Below are 18,977 nucleotides of genomic sequence, written 5' to 3'. Positions count from 1 at the left end.
TGATAAGATATCCCTTGACAAGTAAGGGGTAATCTATAAAAATGAACCAACTTCCTCCTAGATGTGAAGAAAAAAAAATGGATGAAGGGAAAGATAATCAAGAGGTCCAGGAATTGGGTCTAAGACTTAAGAAAATGGATTAAAATTCAGGAAACAGCAAGAAAATCATGTTGGAGAGGAGTTAATTATATTCACATTTTGGAAGCTACATTGTAGAAAGGTGAAGGATCTGGATAAAATCATCAAAAGCCTGAAACAGTCACAGTTTAAACCTTAACTGTCCTTTTACCTCTGTTATTTTCAGAATTAAAACATTTCAGTAGGTATTAACAACTTAGGGTTCATTTTCAGTTCAAAAGTACAAGATGCTACATCATCAAGAGAAGAAAAGTCACAGGCAAACACATAAACTCAATCCATAATCCACTAAGGCACTAAATTATTTTATATATATATATATTTTTCTACCTGCAAGTTGGCTTTCTAGCTCTCTGTATAAAAACAGTGATTCACTTCTCAGACCCTAATGCCTGCTTTACTCTATTGAGCCCTGTGGCAAAGTGTCCTAGAGACAGGAGTAATTATTTGGCTTCCTGCTTAGACCTAACATTGCCAACCACTTCACTTTTATCAGTGGTCTTCCATTTGCTGATATCTGGAAAACTTTTTCCTTTTAAAAAACACTAGGATGTGGAAGGCAGAGATATTGCTTGGGCTTTACAAGGGTGGCAGTTAAAACCCTGGGGGCAGCCCTGGCTGGGTAGCTCAGAGTGTCATCCCCATACCCCAAGGTTGAGGGTTCAATCTCAGGTGTGGGCACACCCAGAAAGCAGCCAATTGAAGCATAAAATAAGTGGAACAACAACCTCCCCCTCTCTCTCCTCCCTCCCGCCCTTCCTCTCTCTCTCTAAAAAATAAAAATAATAATGAAACAACCCTTGGTGTAATTTTCCAGTTGGTCTTTAGTGGTTTCCAGGTGTTTTCCAGAACCAGGGACTCAGGCAATAAATTAGGCTCTAGTATCTCTCTAACCTCTTGGTAAACTGTTGTAGAAATGTGTTATACTGTTATTTAAAATCACATTTGGTTAAAATCACATTTGGGCATACATTTATGACTCTATAGAACGTTTCATCAAAGAATCGGAATGTATGTTCTTCCTAATTGTTGTTTTAAATTATACTTTCACTGGTATTTGGCTGAATTGCTCTTTTTTTTTTAGGGGGAGAAGATAAAGATATCTTATGAATATTTATATGCAAATGTTAATTTAAAACTATGTGAATTACAAGATGAAATTAAAATAGAGTATTTTAGTCTGCAATATAATATCATCAATTCTATATTTAGCAGTATAGCTCTGTCTATAAGGCCAGCCATCAAGGCAGGTGTCAAATTCTGGTGTGAGGAATCCAGGGTAGCTGTTCAAATCATTTCCTCACCTACCAGTAGACAAACATATGCTTTCATTATACAAAGTTTAGGGGTAGAAAAGACTTTGTAGATAATCTAATCCAATGCCATTATTTTGGAGAATGGGAAACAAAGGCTTTCAATGGGTCAGAACCTCATCTTTTGCAAAGCATGGCTTTTATGTTAATTTACCATTAGCTGGTACTAACATTTGTAAGATTTCAAATATCTGATTTGAAAGATTTTTCTATATTTGACTACCTATGTGAACTACATGGTAGTCAATATTCAAATGAATCAAGAAAACAAAACATTTCAACAATTAGTCTATCCTCTAAAAGAGATCTTGCAGGAAATGTTCATTAGAGCTCAAATTATCATTTTTGGCTCCCAGATTTATGAGCCTCACCAGTAAATGACAACTTCCCACTTCATTTAACCTGCCTCAAAATGGGCCAAAGGTAGGAAAAAATTGTCGGAACAATATGTGACTCCATAAACAATTACATGTCCAGGGGAAGCCATGGATACATAATTACTCTCTAAACCAAGTTAGCATAGAATTTTAAAGGGGGAAAAGTAAAAGGGAAAATAAAACAAGCTGAGCCAATACTTTTCAAGGGGGATGAGAATAATTGTAATAAAAACAACAACTGTCCTATGCTATTGAATCCAATTTTGCTTCTTGCCCTATTTGCTGGCAACATCTTCAGAGTTTGTCTTTTTATGTGTGCATATCACTTTGTGTCCCTTCATCGTTAGCAGTCTTATCCATTCTTCTAACAATAAAAATCTCAGGAGAACGTTTTCTCTAATCCTGCTCCCAACTGTCAGTTCAGTTTGTTTATCTACTTTCTTGACTCACAGCCCAAACCTTCTGTATCAGTTTTGTTCCCAACAAGGGGAGCAGGAAGAAGACTCGTCTGGCATGTTTAGAGCCATTTGTGATTGTGGCAGGGAGGAATCTGTAACCCTCTGCACAGATTGTCAGTTTGTCCTATGATGGGAGAAATGGTAGTGAGACAAATAGGAAATTCGTAGTTTGCATTCTAAAAACACTTGTGCATTTTTACAACCGTGATGGAAATGAAAGCGAAAAGAGTCTAGGAAATGAAGAGTTAGGACATGAGTGTTTATCCTCCCTCTTGTTATAAATTATAAAATTCAAGAGGACAGGAGAATGAGTTTGTAGTTTCATATCATTTTATGTCTGGACAAAAAACATCCCAAAATAGAGGTTTACAATGCTTGCTCAAGTCATCCTTCTCACTTTCCCCATCACAAAGAGTGAGATCAGCAAAAAGTAACCATCCAGCATAACATTGTGTGAGATGTTTAAATCTACAAAACAGAATCCATGCCATCATTTGACTTCATTAAAAAGAACATTATAAACTGTTCTTTACTCTTTTGACTGAAACCGAAACTCTTGGTTTCTGAAAAATCTCTTCCTACTATACATTTCAAAGTGGGATTTGCTTTGCTTGGTTGTAATTAGTTTTAAAGCAAAAATAACTTCTTTATCCAACATTTTTCTTTTTCTTTGTTAGTATTTAAAAAGTAATATATCAGCCCGACCAGCATGGCTCAGTGGTGGAGTGTCCACCTATGAACCAGGAGGTCACGGTTTGACTCCCAGTCAGGGCACATGCCCGGGTTACAGCCCGATCCCAGTGGGGCCTTGCAGGGGGCAGTGGATCAATGATTCTCTTTCATCATTGATGTTTCTATCTCTCTCTCTCCCTCTCCCTTCCTCTCTGAAATCAATAAAAATATACTAATTAACTAATTAATTAAAAAGTAATATACCACATTGTGGAAAGTAGGAAAATAATTTTTTGGCACATAAATCTGATTTTTAATACAAACACAAAGATAATTTTAATGTATTTTCCAGTGTTTTTCCATATTCATTTTACATATTTATAATCATGAGAGACTTAGAATATTATCCTATATTTCCAGATAATATTATGCAATATTTTCCATGTCACTTCACAGTCCTTAATGCAATTATTTTTATGGTTGAAATGGTCTAACCATCCAAGAGAATGTACCCACATTTTCTAGTCTGTTTCATACTATTAGACATGTAAGAAAGATGATTTACAACTTTTTACTATTCAAAAACAGTTTCCATAAGCAGGTTTATGCAACTTTTTTCCTTTATTAAATATGGCTTAGCATTTTATAGCTAATAAAAATTTGCATAATTTAGAGTAGTTACAAATCCATGTAGTCACTAATTGTCACCTGCTAGTTCACCTCCTTGGAGCACTCCAGCCCACTTCCTTAGTCTAACTTGCATTTTTTTTCTCTAAGTCTCAACCTAAAATATTACCTTTTTAGGGAGTCCATCCTTGAACCTCTCCACACTGTAGCTGGCTCCCACGATTATGTGCTTTCACAGTACTTCCCTTTGGTGTTACCTGAAGTACATGTTTAGTATTTAACATTAGTCTTCTACTAATAGAGTCTAAGAAGTATGAAGATGGGAAAACACTGTCTTGCTCATCATAAAAAACCCAAGTACATACGACAGTGGATTTCTGGTACCTACAAAATATTTAATAAGTTGCTGAAAACTTTATTTTGAGAATAGGATTAAGAAGAGGATAAAAGTATGCATACTTTGATAAATGACAGGAATTCTACATAATCAAAATGACTTTCTTGGAGTATTTTAATTCTAACAGCTCCTTTTTAAGTGACAGACTTAATTAAAACTCAAATAGATTTAATAAAAATAGCTCTAGCCTCTATATTAATGACTATCTGCTTTGAAACCAGCAAGATACTAAAACAGAGACACCCATTTATTGTTTTCTTAACTCAGTGAAGATGATTCCTTTCTATCAAATTGCTTTTGGTTTTCCTAAGTGGATGCAAGTATATTTTAGAAGGACCCTTTCAACTTTGTTTTAGCATTTTCTCTGGTAGGCTGCGTGGAAATCTAATGATGAAGTGTCCACATACTTGTTATAGAAGCAGATAAAGTCAGTAAAGAAAAGGAAACATTTGAGATAAATTCAAATTAAGAAGAATATCACATACACGCATTTTAGAGAGAACAGGAGTATTTATTTAAATGAATTGGCTTGCAAATACAAAATGCCAAAATAATCTTTAAAAAAAATGAAAATTCATGCAAGGTTCTTGGCATCATGTGCCTGTGGTCTTTATACGAAGCTGCGTAGAATTGTTGGGTTATCTGTGGGCCACCTTAAGGTGTCAAAGTGAACTGGGCTGTTTATTCATCCTAGTATATTTTCATCTGTTTTTTTACACTGAAACTTAAATATAAAGTTTTTTCTTGATAAAGAGTTTCTGCCACTTACATAATTTTCTCTAACGGATTTCATGCTAACTAAATGTCCCATTAAATATTTAACCTCATTACTCATTACTAATATGCATATAAACATAAACTATGGACAATGTTATTTAATGGGAAAATCAGTGAAAACTTCATATTTGAACACATTCTTGTTGGGAAACCAGAGGACTTTTAAGTAAAAAAGGTGGGCACGGGCACTTTCAAGTAAAGAACATGGCGTAAGATGAACAACACACGTGAAAAACAGACAAATTGTGAAAGTCTCACTGTGGCTGGAGTCTAGGATATATTATGTGGCACTGGAAAAGACATGTTTGAAGAGGTAATTTGGGGCTATATGTGAAAGAAATAAAATTCTGGGAACACCATGAAAAAAAAATCACAAAAAAACAACAACCAACCATAACGGAACATAATAGAAACTAACAAACAACAACACTGAACTAGGAGACAGGAAAGCAAACCATATGGGACTATCAAAATAATACACATGAGAATTAAGGAGGATTTAGGTTATAAGAGGTATACAAAATGCAGAATAGATTTATGAGCTATTTTTGAAACAGAATAAATAGAACTTTGTGAGTGACTGTGTGTGAGTGGCAAAGACAAGATAAGCATGGTTTTAAATATTCTAACTTGAAAGGCAATCCTGCAGGGAAACAGAGAGGCGATAGAGAGAATACATTTGTAGACAGACCTAGGCTGGAATACTGACTCAATTCCACTTGCTAGTCACTTAACCTTTGTAAGATGTAGTTTCCTCTTCTGATGAAAACAGATGTTTTCTTCTAAATATTCAAAGGAGCAATGTCTACAAACGTTTCACACCGTCTCTGGCACACTGTAAGTGTTTATTACATCTTTATTAACAGCGTGACTGGTTCAGAGGCCAGTGTTTAATATGACATCATAAGATTCCCCATTCTTTTTGCAAAGGTGCTGACCTTTTCTTTAATAGATAGATTAGGTGTGAGTATCTAGATGTGTGCATAATGATTTTTCTGCTGTTTTTCTGGTGTCCCAATTAGTGGGATTACAATGGACTCAACAAATTTCTATCCATCACTGAATAACTACCTGGTACTCTTCCAGGGACTCAGGACACCTGCATTAAAAGGGCAGAATGTGAAAAATAGGCAGAGGAACCGAAGTGACATTTTTCCCAAGAAGACCAACAGATGGCCAACAGGTAATGAAAAGGTGCCCAATATCACTAATTATTAAGAAAATGCAAACCACAACAACTGTGAGATGTCTCCTCACACCTGTGACAAATGCTGTTAGCAAAAAGACAAGAGACAACGCGTTGGTGAGGAGGTGAAGAAAAGGGAGCCCTTGTGCACTGTTGGCAGGAATGTTAATTGGTGCAGCCCCTACGGAAAATAGTATGGAGTGGAGGGTCCTCAAAAAATTGAATTACCATTGCAATGGACCTAGCAATTTCACTTCTGGATATGTATCTGAAGGAAATGTAATCACTATGTTAAAGAGATATCTGCATACCCATTTTCATTGCAGCATTTGCATTTATTTCTTTGCAAAGAGCATAGTTCAGAGACTGATTCACAGAGGCTAGTCAATAAATAGCTAGTAATTGTAAAAAAAAAAAACAAGAATGGCGAGATCTCTGTGTTTTTATTTTATTTTGAACACTGAAAAATGTGTATTTGCATATATTTATTTGAAAGTAGTTAGAATCCTACTTCTGTTGAATTATTACATTATTTTCTATCTCTCACATACTCTGTGTTAATTTTTTGGCCTCCAAAGGTCAAGCAAAACTAACTGGTTCACAAATTTCTTAAATCTAACCCTTGTTGTAATATTTTACAGGAGAACTTCATTGGTTGCTGACATTTTTATCAGAACTGGAACTGCTTAATTCACACAGTACTGAGTTTAGCCCTTCTTTTATAAATTTCAGCATACAATACCAAAAGGGTTATATGGTTGTTGGCCTCAAATGACTGATTTCTACTCAACAAGGCATAAAGGAACAGAACTCCTGGGCAACTTGATATGAAATATGTCATCCACAGGTCGACAGGCTGCAACCACCCAAACTCATTTGTTTAGGCCTCTTTAAATCCAGCAGTGGGGGTGGGTGTGGGGTGGGTGGGTATGAACATAAGTTCAAAAGGATCCAGTAAGAGAAGCATCAGGAAAACCAAGTAGCACACGCTTTCATTTATTCCTACAATAGGAAGCGGTTGCCCTGTGCTGTCAGGTTCAGGAACTTGCTAACAGCCTTTTACGGGAACAGTACATTTTCAACGTTGGATATGAGAGCGACGCATCTGAGTGTTCACCGGTGTCCACTTGCACCTGATCTGTGGCAGCATGGAACTCCTCACGGCCTGACATTTTACCGTTGGCCTTGCATGCAATGCCTTGTGTGAGGTAAACCTACTGCACTCCCAACACTTCCTTGAAAAGGTTGACAAGAAAACCCAAATGAGACTATGTTGCACTGTCTGGTTATCATTTTCTGGTAGAGTGCAAGTTGTGTATGGAGGGGAGTGGGGTCAGGAAAGCAAAAAGGAGACGTGTGATTGAAGTGCTAATATTAATAAGAAAAAGCTCTCTTTATCACTGATGAATAAGGTAACATTTTTTTTAATCAATAATAAGGGACAACTGGTATTTTAACAAAGTGTGATTTCTGCTTTAATTATTGAAGTGTTTGGGTTCCGTGCTTTTACCAATCTGTTTGTTCCACGAATCTTTTAGACATTTTAGGAACAAATGCGCTCAAGAAGATCCCGGGTTTATATTGCCCCCTAGTGTAATAGAATGCGACGATCATAATCTTATGTTGGAGTTGGAATTTCAACACTCTGTACTGTGCCAATCCTTGAATCTTTCATATTCTCTGGCATGAGTAAAACTTTCACCAGCTTTCACGTTCAACATTTACTAGTTATAGATTCTGAACTTAATACATTTTCTTACTTTCAGCCGCGGTTTCCTCGTCGATTAAATGGGAATATTAATACCACCTACTTTACGGGGTTCAGAGAACACACTTGTATAATCTAGGTGAGTTCGACTGTACAGTGCCTATCCATAGAGACCACTTGGTAAAAAAGCCAGCTCTAATAATAAGTAATAGTAATATTCCCAGAAAATGCATATGTTTAAAAAAACAACACACATAGGGTTTCCTATGGAGTTTGATTTTCATTGTGATATTTAAAGCTATATTTGAATGATGTCTGCAAGTTTGAAACCAGTGAGGTCCCTACCTATACAGAGTCACTTCACTGCTTCCACAGGGCTACCTGCCATTTGAACTCTACTCAGGATACCAAAGTCATTCTAATCAGAAAGACCTGATGGGTTTACATTTTAGGTTCACCCTGTGGAACAGGACCAAACAAACGATTCAATTCCCTATCTATTTAGAAAATGCCCATTTTGAAAGGCCACTCAAAGTGACTGAAGCAATATGGAGGCAAGTCTGATTTCACATTGCCCTGGCAGATATAAAACATCTATCCCAATAATTAATTCCTCGGCTGCCTCTGCCTCTTGCTCTCCGATAGATAATTCCATTAAGGATGTGCTGAGCACATATGCTACAGGCTCTTCGCTGCAATTTACACACAGTGGTTCCTGACTCCTTTTATGAAACTTTAAATGGCGAAGAGATAAACACTCTGATTATCTATGTGTCTGATAAATGAATGCCACAAACAAATTTTACAGCTAAAAAGGTTATTTACTTAAGTGAGATTTTTTTGTGCATTGAAAGGTCAGATTTTTTTCTTTCCTCCATTGCTGTGAAATTGCTTCTGCTTTTTAGCAAATCTTCTAAGACGGATCTTCTCCTTGCAATGCTGACAAGGACAGGAGAAGAATGTGGCCGGAGGAAATCAAATGAGCAGCATAAAATCCTGGCTGGCATCACCGTTAGCCCACAGTTTGTGGTTTTTGAAAATCTGTCAAAAAAGTTGTGTTGTATGAAAGTGGAGACAGGACTTCTGAACAAAAATCAATAGCTGGATCTTTTGAACTGCCCATGTACAAAGTTCTAATGGAAATGTCCTTGAGGGGAGTTCTAATAGTGGACTTTGAGATCAGCTTCACCACTGGTCTGATTACACCACGAGCATTTGAAATTTTCAAAGAATCCGAGCCCTGAAAAGTTTGGCCCAAGCACCAAGGATGTAAATGCCTCTGAGCGGTCTAAAAAAATAGCAGCCGTTGCTGAAGAATATACAATGTATGTGTTTCTGGAGCCGTGTCAAATTTTAGCCACAGGATACAATTTACTTCAAGGGGGTTGACAGCTCTCTAAAAAGCCGCACTCCATGTTCAAACTAATAATTGATCAGGCACCAGGACCAGGGAGTAAAGGCATAGGGATGACTAAAAATAAATTACCCAGGAGACCTGATTAGAACAAGATATATATATTCTAAATAAATTTGGTTTAATCTCCTGACTAGGTGGGTGTTCATATCATATATTCATTGATAATGTTTTTGCTTATTGTTGTTGTTCTTTTGGATTTAAGCTAAAAAATTATTCCTGGCTCTAAAAATCACCATGGTGGCACCAATGTACAAATCAGTGGTTTACATTTTAGGTCACTTACTCCCAATTCTTTTGTTTTCTCATCTCCAAGTTTTAAACAGAAAAGTACCCATTACTTGTGGATGAAAATATCTGACACATAATAGGGGCCCAACAAAAATTATTATTATTAATTATTTTTCATTCTGTTTCAAACAGGTCTATTTAATGCCCTGAAATATTCCTTATAATTTTCAAACAATAATTTTCTTATTAATTCTGTCAACAGCTATATATTGAGGACCTTCTTTGTGTAATGAAACAGTACTGGTTTAGTGGTATAAAAAAAAAAGGATTCTGCCTTTATGTAAATTATAGTCTAAAGGGAAACAGGCATGAAGAAAGTAATGCCAATATCTGTCCACATGCTCATACCATGTTCTTCCTTTCTCATACTTGAATACTTTCTTTCTCATTCTCCACCTATTGATTTCTATCCTATTTTTCAAGGCCTGGCTCAAATTAAGGGCATTTACCTCTTTGGAAGAGGGTGCTCACGACAAAACAAATTTTTGTTTGTACTGAGTGTTGCTCAGTATTATTCTATTCAATTATGTTCTGTTCTATTTTGAAGTTATTAATTTATGCATTCCCAGTATCTTCTTTTAAAATGTAAACCACCACATTCTTGAGAACAGACATCAAGAAATTCTCTGGTGTCTTTCTTCAAATGCCTATCAATGTCTTAAACAGGAAGTGTGGAAAGCATACTAATTGCCCAGTGATCCATCGCTCACTCTGTAGCCTAAGACAAAGATTGTGGCCTCAGAGTCTGATGCCACAGATATTGTATAACCTGTTTCGTACAGATGGACTAATAATCTCATTCATCAAAGAAAGAATGATAGATAGTGCCCCTAATCTATTCCACTGGCCCAGGGGAACTTCAATAAGAACCAGAGAACACTGAAGACTAAATTTTGGAATTTTTCAATGTAAAGAAATAAAAACGTGAGATCCTTGTTGCTGAAGTTATGGCCTTTGATAACAAGGGACTCCTTTGAGATGGAGAATTTATCTAGCTTTCAACTGACCAAACAGATTGCAAAGAACTTGGGCAAGCAAAGGGATTTCTTAGAACATCTGTAGTGCTTGGTGTAGAAGCAGAATTCTAGTCTGCTATACTACACACCCCACATTGTTATTAGCTCTGAATTCATCCCACTTGCTGGCCACCCATATTATATCAGTCCTGGGATTCTTCTCATTGTTACAGTTTTGAACTCTCCTTGAACGATCTCAGTTTTATCTCAGCTGGGAATCCTTGAAAATTCAAATTCCTTATGTAATTAACCATTTATTTGTAGCTTACTTCATTTTAGGCAAGCATTGTTCAAGGAACTTGGGATATAATAAAAAACCAAAGAGGCAATGTCCCTACCCACAAGAACCTCAGGTAGAGGAAGGCCAAAAAATAAAACAAAACAAAACAAAACAAACAAATGGGATAAGATGATGTAGAAAGTCAATTTGATGGGAGTGGAGTGGAGGGAGTGATTGCCATTTTATAGGGAAGGACTTTCTTTATACAGTAGCTATGAATTCAGAATCTATAATCACATTTGCTGGATCCAAATCCATTTCATGGATCCATCACTAATTAGTCTCATGATCTCAGCAAATTTTTAATGTTTTAGTCCCTCACTTATAGAATCCCATGTAATTAAAGGCTAATATGCAAATCAACCAAATGGCTGGATGACCAGTCACTATGACGTGCACTGATCACCAGGGGGCAGACGCTCAATGCAGGAGCTGCCCCCTGGTGGTCGGTGTGCTCCCACAGGGGGAGCGCCGCTCAGCCAGAAGCCCTGAGCCGTGCTCATGCTGGTGAGTGCAGTGGCGGTGGCAGGAGCCTCTCCCGCCTCTGCAGCAGCACTAAGGATGCCTGACTGACGGCTTAGTCTGCTCCCCTAAGCTGGCAGTTGGACATCCCCTGAGGGCTCCTAGACTGCGAGAGGGTGCAGGCCAGGCTGAGGAACCACCCCCACAAGTGCACAAATTTTGTATGAACAGCATAAAGTTACGATAAGGATCAAATGAGAGAATATATGTCCAACACTTTAAAAAAGGAGCCTAGCATATATTAAGTACTTCTCAAATACTCATGATTATTGCTATCATTATTAGAGATCAAATCTAACTGACAACCCCTCAAAAATCTAAAAAAACAAAACTTGCTCTTTTGTAAGAGCTAGTACATGTTTGGAGAAATAGTGATTTGAGGCACTTGAATTGAGCATCTTATTAGTAACCTCTAACTTTCTTTTTCATGAAGCATATGGTACAGTAAAACTATTCTCAATGTTTAAGGCAGTATAGCCATACAGGCTAAGATACAACACAGAGTATGAGTTTACTCCCATGGGGGGAAAAAGTCTTGCTCAAAGGAGAAAGAAATATAACTTACCACATTAAAAACAATTCATGTATTAAATATTATATGTGAATTTGAATTTCTCCATAAATGCTTTAAAAAGTTATAAGGAGGGGGAAAAAGTTATAAGGAAAAGTATTCTCATTTTGAATATTACGGGTAATGAAATAATATCAGCTATTCATAAATTCAGCCCTCAGATCAATAGGCATTCTCAGTGACCTCTTATGATTTGTTCCTCCTAGACTACTAGCCAATGTTGAAAAGAACAGACAAAATCATGATAAAATAAAATAAAAAGGTTTTAGAGAGAGGAAGAGAGAGAGAGAGAGAGAGAAAGTCAGAGAGAGACATCAATGTGAGAGAGAAACATCGTTCGGTTGCCTCCTAAACATGCTCCGACTGGGGATTAAACTCGTAATCTGGGTATGGTATGTGCCCTGACCAGGAATGGAACCTATCAACTGAGCCACCAAGCTAGTGCCCAAATCATGATTTTTTACTTTAATGGTTAGAGAATGTTACCTTTTTATTTTATACCTTCCATAAAGAAAAATAATTCCAAAGGACTGCTTCCCTCTTCTATAATGTATTGAGTCAATTCAATATAAGCAGGAGATCCAGAGACATGGAAGCAAGGAGATTGAGGACTCTCAGAGGGTGTGGTATGGGGTGGGTATGTGGGGGGAGATTAACCAAATAATGTATATGCATATATGCATAACCCGTGGACACAGATAATAGTTTAGTGAAAGCCTGGGGGAGGTGAGAGTGGGGTGGAGGGGGCCAATGGGGGGAAAGAAGTGGGCATCTGTAATACTTTCAACAATAAAGATCAATTTTTAATAATGAAGCAGGAGAGAAAGAAGTCAAGAAATGAATCATGGCTTGCCTCTTGGTTAAATTTATAAAATCCACTTTCTCTCCTGGTTAATGTCACTTAGTTCTAATTGAATCAGTAAATAGTATAACCTGACAGAAGTCTTTGGAGAGATTTCTCCACCCCACCATTAAAATGTTTCTACTTTAACTATAGTCAAAATATAAAGCACGTCATAATTTTCTACACTGTAACAAATGTACAAGGTGGAAATATAAGTTATTTAAGGACAGTTGGAAATGAAACATGACTTTTGTCATTATTTTTATTCTGCTAATCGGTTTTGAAACACAAATGCAAATCCACAAGGAGAAGCTTAATGTAAAACAATGAAAATGAATGAAATAAATTTTTCATTATGTATTTTAAACAAACATAATATACCAAAAAAGCAAGTTTCCTGCTCTACTGAAAACAAATAAAAAAAATGAATGGAAATTAAAATAAAACACAACACAAGACTTATAAAAGAAAAAAAATTAATTTAAAGTCAAATAATGTCAATTACTTTTTTTGATTGAAGTAAACACACATAGTCTGGAAGGAATAAATCTATTTTTTAGTATAAAAGAACTAGCAAATTCTTCTCATGTGGGACATTTCAGTGTTGGTATGATTTAATAGAGAAAGATGAGTAATAGTCATTTCAGTCAGCCAGGAAGTAACACGGCTCTGTATCAATTAACACCAGCAAAACATGATGATCTATAGTATATTTTCTCCCTAAATATATGAAAATAACTTCCATTATTATTATTATTATTATATTGTAATCTAGATAACATTTTTGAGGCCAACAATATACTATACAATATTTCATCAAGAGTGAATAAATATGTCCTTCTCTAGCTAACAAGGTCTGTATAAACACCTTGCCAAAATTTCTCCTTACAACAAAAAGCTCCCAAATCTCATCCATGGAAATCCTGATCTGGCCAGTAATCCAACCAAGATCAAAGCAATAGAGTCCCACAAAGGAGCTCATCCCTACCAGCTTGGACAGGGTGGAAGTATCTGTGACCTTCGAGGCTGAACAGAGCCTCTCAAACCAATAGCTTTAGGCTGAGTTTGAATGGCTTGTTGAAGTAAAAAATCATAAGCATCACCAATGGACGCAAGACACTGGGAGGGGGGTGAGGGCATGTGCTGGGGGGGTAGGGGAGGCTGGGGAAGGTCAATTGGAAAAAAAAGGAGACATATGTACTACTATTTGTAATACTTTAAACAATAAAAAAATCAGCTTAATGTAAAAGGGTTGGAGGCAGGGCAGGAGAGAGAAGAATACATATATCTTCATAACTTTGAATTGGTGAGTTTCACTCATGAGGTAGAAATTCTCTCAATTTGGGGATAAATTAACTCAGTCATGTTCCCTTAGATATGGTCCAGATGTGAGCACCCTTTCCTCTTGCATCTTATACTAACATCCTGCACTGAAACATGCAGACTGATTGAGCAGTCTAAGTGAACACCCAAAGTTAATAATTTAAGTATTAGCCCTCACCGGTTTGGCTCAGTGGATAGAGCATCAGCCTGCGGACTGAAGGGTCCCAGGTTTGATTCCGGTCAAGGGCATGTACCTTAGTTGCGGGCACATCCCCAGTAGGTGCTTGCAGGAGGCAGCTGATGGATGTTTCTCTCTCGTTGATGTTTCTAATTCTTTCTCCCTCTCCCTTCCTCTCTGTAAAAAAAAAGTCAATAAAATATATTAAAAAAAATAATTTAAGTATTAGTTTGCATTATTTTAAAAATAAATCCTGCTGTTTAACAAAGTAATAATTATTGAAATAAAGCAAAAAAAAAAACAAAAAAACAGAAATCATAGTTTTGTGGGAACATAACATAGGACACTGTATTAAACTGGTAGGAGGCAGGAGCCAGTGGTGTGGAACACTATGATTTCCCAGGTATCTGTTACATATTATCTCATTCCACTCCCAGCAGTTAATCTTGTTAAAAAGAATAAACAAATCAACAGAAAATGATATGGGAAGATATCTACTATGCATTAAGTAAAGCAAATAAGCACATTGCTAAACTTGCTCTCATTTTTATAAGGATCTATTCATTAGTGAACATATAGAGCAATAATCTAGCAAAATATATATGGGGATTGTTATCAGTAATTAGCAATTGTCAATGGAAATGAGATTATGGATGCCTTTAAATGTCTATGTGTTATATTTCTGAATTTTCTAAATTCATTTTGTAGCATGAGTGTGTTCTTTAGGTAATCAGAAAAAAAATAGTGATACTTTAATAAAGATGGCAATTGTAATAAGTTATTAACTTGCCAACAATTTTTTAGAATACAGAGAAAATGACTGTAGTTTCTATTCTGAGCAATACAGAACTGGGGAAGGTTATAAAAAAAAAGGGTTCTTTCTCCATCTTTCATTTTCTTTCCTCCTCATTTTCAATCTTTATCTTAATTTATTATTCACAGGATCTTTTCTATAATGTGTTATCCATTTGACTCAATTTTAATTCCTATCTACAAATGAGAAAAAATGAGACCAAAGTTTATTGAATATGTCCCTAAACATAGAGCTAATAGGGAACCCACCAAAAATTTGATTCAGGTCTTAATCTCTACATTAATATATTTTCCTGTAGCGTACATTACCAAATAAACATGTTAACATAAGTTGATGATATTCAAGTAAGGAGCCCTAGTCAAATCTACTTAAATCTGACTTTGTAAAATCACAGGGGAAAAATAGCATAATCATGTTCCAGATGGGGAAGCTACTACTGTGAGGGCTTTGAGAGACATAAAATGAACCTGTGATAGAACAATCAGGAAAGATCCTAATAAAGTAGAAATCAGGAGTTCAATGAAAAAGAACTCCACAAGGGGATACAAAAGAATCAAACCCTTCAGGGATGAAGAGAAATGGTTGACTGGATTGTAAAAATGGTAATGAGAAAACAAAAGCTGGCAATGAATTAAGCTAGTGAATACTGCTAAAAGTAACAATTCATAACTTAATGGGAACAAAAACCAAGCAAATAACTAATGCTTGATGAAGTGCAAATAGTATAATACAATCAAATACTATTTTTGTTTAATATTATTTGTCAAGAAAATGATCTTCAGACTAGAAAATGTAGAGCAATAATTGAAGCCCAATTAAGTGAGTAACTTATTTTTGAAAGCATATCTAAATGAGTCCACACACAGATAAATTGCATTCCAGGCTCCTGGAAGAATGTACAAATGTGATTGTTGGCAGACAGGCAAGTTTTTAAAAATTTATATGAGGATACTTTCTAACACATGAAAAAGTGAGATTAAATAAACGGTGAACCAGAGAACTTGCAATCAACTCTGGGAAATTTTTGAAAAACATGATGCATGAGCATTTAGAAAAATCCTATATAATAAAGAGGTAATATGCAAATTGACCCTCACGCCCTCACATCACAAGATGGTCGGCAGGGGAGGGCAGTTGGGGGCGACCAGGCCTGCAGGGGAGGGCAGTTGGGGGCGACCAGGCCTGTAGGGCAGGGCAGTTGGGGGTGACCAGGCCTGCAGGGGAGGGCAGTTGGGGGTGATTGGGCCGGCAGGGGAGCAGTTAGGTGTCAATCATGCCGGCAGGGGAGCGGTTAGGGGGCTATCAGGCTGGCAGGCAGGGGAGCGGTTAGGAGCCAGCAGTCCCAGATTAATTAAACTGGCAGTCGGACATCCCCTGAGGGGTCCTAGATTGGAGAGAGTGCAGGCTGGGCTGAGGGACTCTCCCCTTCCCCAGTGCATGAATTTTGTGCACCGGGCCTCTAGTAAGAAATAATATCCAATACCAAAATTAAAGCACCATGACTAGTTTACTGTGTTATTTGGAAATGGAACTAGACTGATAGAAAAATATGTAAACACAATTTTTCTGGAGTTGAGAAGGCATTTACAGCATATTTCATTATATGCTTACAGGACATGATGGAGAAGCAGCTCTATATATAAAAGGCTTATATGCAAAGTGTCCCCTCGGGAGTTTGACCGGTAGAACAGGAGTTGAACTGGGAGAACGGGAGTTCAATCGCTTGCTATGATGTGCGCTGTCCACCAGGGGGTGGTGTGGAACATGGTGGGTGACCATTGGCAGCGGGGTGCTGAGGGAATGAGGGAAGAAGGAGGTGGGGGAGAGGGGTTGGCAGGGAACCTGAACGATCCTGATCACCGGCCAGGCCTAGGGACACTACCCGTGCATGAATTTTGTGCACTGGACCTCTATTGCTTCAATGATATAATTCCATGGATTTAAAATTGATGTTAAATCCCTATCTTGAGGTCCTGATGAAAGGATAGGTGAAAACCTGTGGAAAATGTGCTACAGGTGTGGTCTATAGCTCCACTTCTAAGTTTGTATGAACTTATCCTTGTAACATTCAACATTTTCTGGATGTGTTGCATGAGGTCATTAATCCAATGCTGATTACGTTCCATTTGCATTGACCCTAATTTGGAAGATATGACCCATAAAGATCTAAAATAGTGAGAATGATAGACCAAATCTAATGATGATACTTAATTTGTAAATGTATTTCCTGCACTTTGATCTACCTAATAAGCAGCTGTAAAATAGAGAATAGATGAAGCTTGGATTAATATTTAAAAATGAAAAAAAAAAGTCTTTTTTTCATTTATTAATATGAAAAAAATTTTAAAATGGTAGGGGACTTCTCTTATTTTTTTTGCACACCCCAAGTCCATTTATTCTTCACTAAAGGCCTGATGCATGAAATTCTTGCAAGAGTCGGCCTTCCTTCCCCTGGCTCCGGCACCGGCTTCCCTCTAGCACCCGGGACCCGGGCTTCCCTCCAGCCACCGGCAGGCACCTGGGACCTGGGTTTCCCTCCAGCTGCCAGCAGGCACCTGGGACCCGGGCTTCCCTTGCAGCCCCGGCTTCATCTGGAAGGTCGTTCGGAAGCATGTCCGGTCTAATTAGCATATTACGCTTTTATTATTATAGATGTAATAACATCATGGTTTCCATTAGAAAACCAGTTTGCTTAATTCTCAGGCCAATATCTGATTCTCAATGTCTGACCCCATTTTTTGACTCTAGGGTATGAGCATGTGATTCAGATCTGGACAGTGATCAGTCTGCGTCACTGTAGCCTCAGGGACTGGGCTCAGATGTAGGATTGTAACAGGAGATGAATGAATCACACCATTTCTAAGACTTGGGCTAGACCTATTGAGAAGATGACTGTCTTCCTCCTGAGGTTGCTCAGCTGTAGGAGGATAAGCCTGTAGCTTCTGACAGCTATCTTAGCAACCTATGGAAAGAACTTGACTAAGAATTGGGCCAAAATTGAAAAAGAAGAAGAAAAAAAAAGCCTAACTGATCATTAGAAAAACATATATTTTTATCACATTGTTTGAAACTAGGATCTTGACATATCTAAAGCCAGAGACCATCCTTGAAGTATTATTTACAATTCTAAATTATGCATGCAAAAGCAAACTGAAGAATATTACATGGTGAATTTAATCATACTGTGATTGGTTTAACTAGCAAAATGCTAAAATTGGCTTTCAAACCTTAAATATGATTTCAAAAATTATTAAAATTTATCATTATAAAATGTTCACTCACTCAAATCCAGCTTCTATACTTCTGATTATTAGAAACTATATTTGCTCCTGTATAAAATTCTGATGAGGCTGTTAGTTCATTATTTTTGAAGATTCAATTATCTCATTTGATAAACTACTATGTGTCAAGAATACTTTAATTCCAGTTACATATAATTGGGAAATTACTATAACTGATAAAATTATTACACATATTGCCAAAATAAATTTAAAAACTTTCAAAGGAAAATTTCAGTGAGATTCTTATATACACACTTCAAAATCCTCCATCTACAAAAAATATACAAAATGAAAGGGCAATAAAGTAGCTTAAAAGATGTGCTATTATGATTCACAAAGAATGCTTTAAAATAAAAATAAAAAACTCCCACCTAAAATGGAAATGGATCATGCATGGAAATGAGCTACAGAAAATAATACAATTATCCATTAAACTCCTTAAAAGTTAATTACATAAAAGTATTATTCAAATTAAAATAATAATAAAATTATTTTGTCCATTTATCAGTTAAACTTTATTGTTTTGTTCCTATCAGATGATGGTAGTATAAATTGGTAGAATGTATTTTAAATACACTTTATAAATTTATAAAAAGCCTAAAATACAGGGTGGGGCAAAAGAAGGTCTACAATTGTTTGTATGGAATATAACGCAATCCTATATATTAAAAGCCTAATATGCAAATTTAGCAAACAGTGGACGGTGGACGATCAGTCACTACAATGTGTACTTACCACCAGGGGACAGACATTTAATGCAGGAGCTGCCCCAGCCTGCAGGCCCCAGGCC

This window comes from Cnephaeus nilssonii (assembly GCF_951640355.1).
Source record: "Cnephaeus nilssonii genome assembly, chromosome: 5".
Lineage (NCBI taxonomy): Eukaryota > Metazoa > Chordata > Mammalia > Chiroptera > Vespertilionidae > Cnephaeus > Cnephaeus nilssonii.
This window is presented reverse-complemented; position numbering follows the sequence as displayed.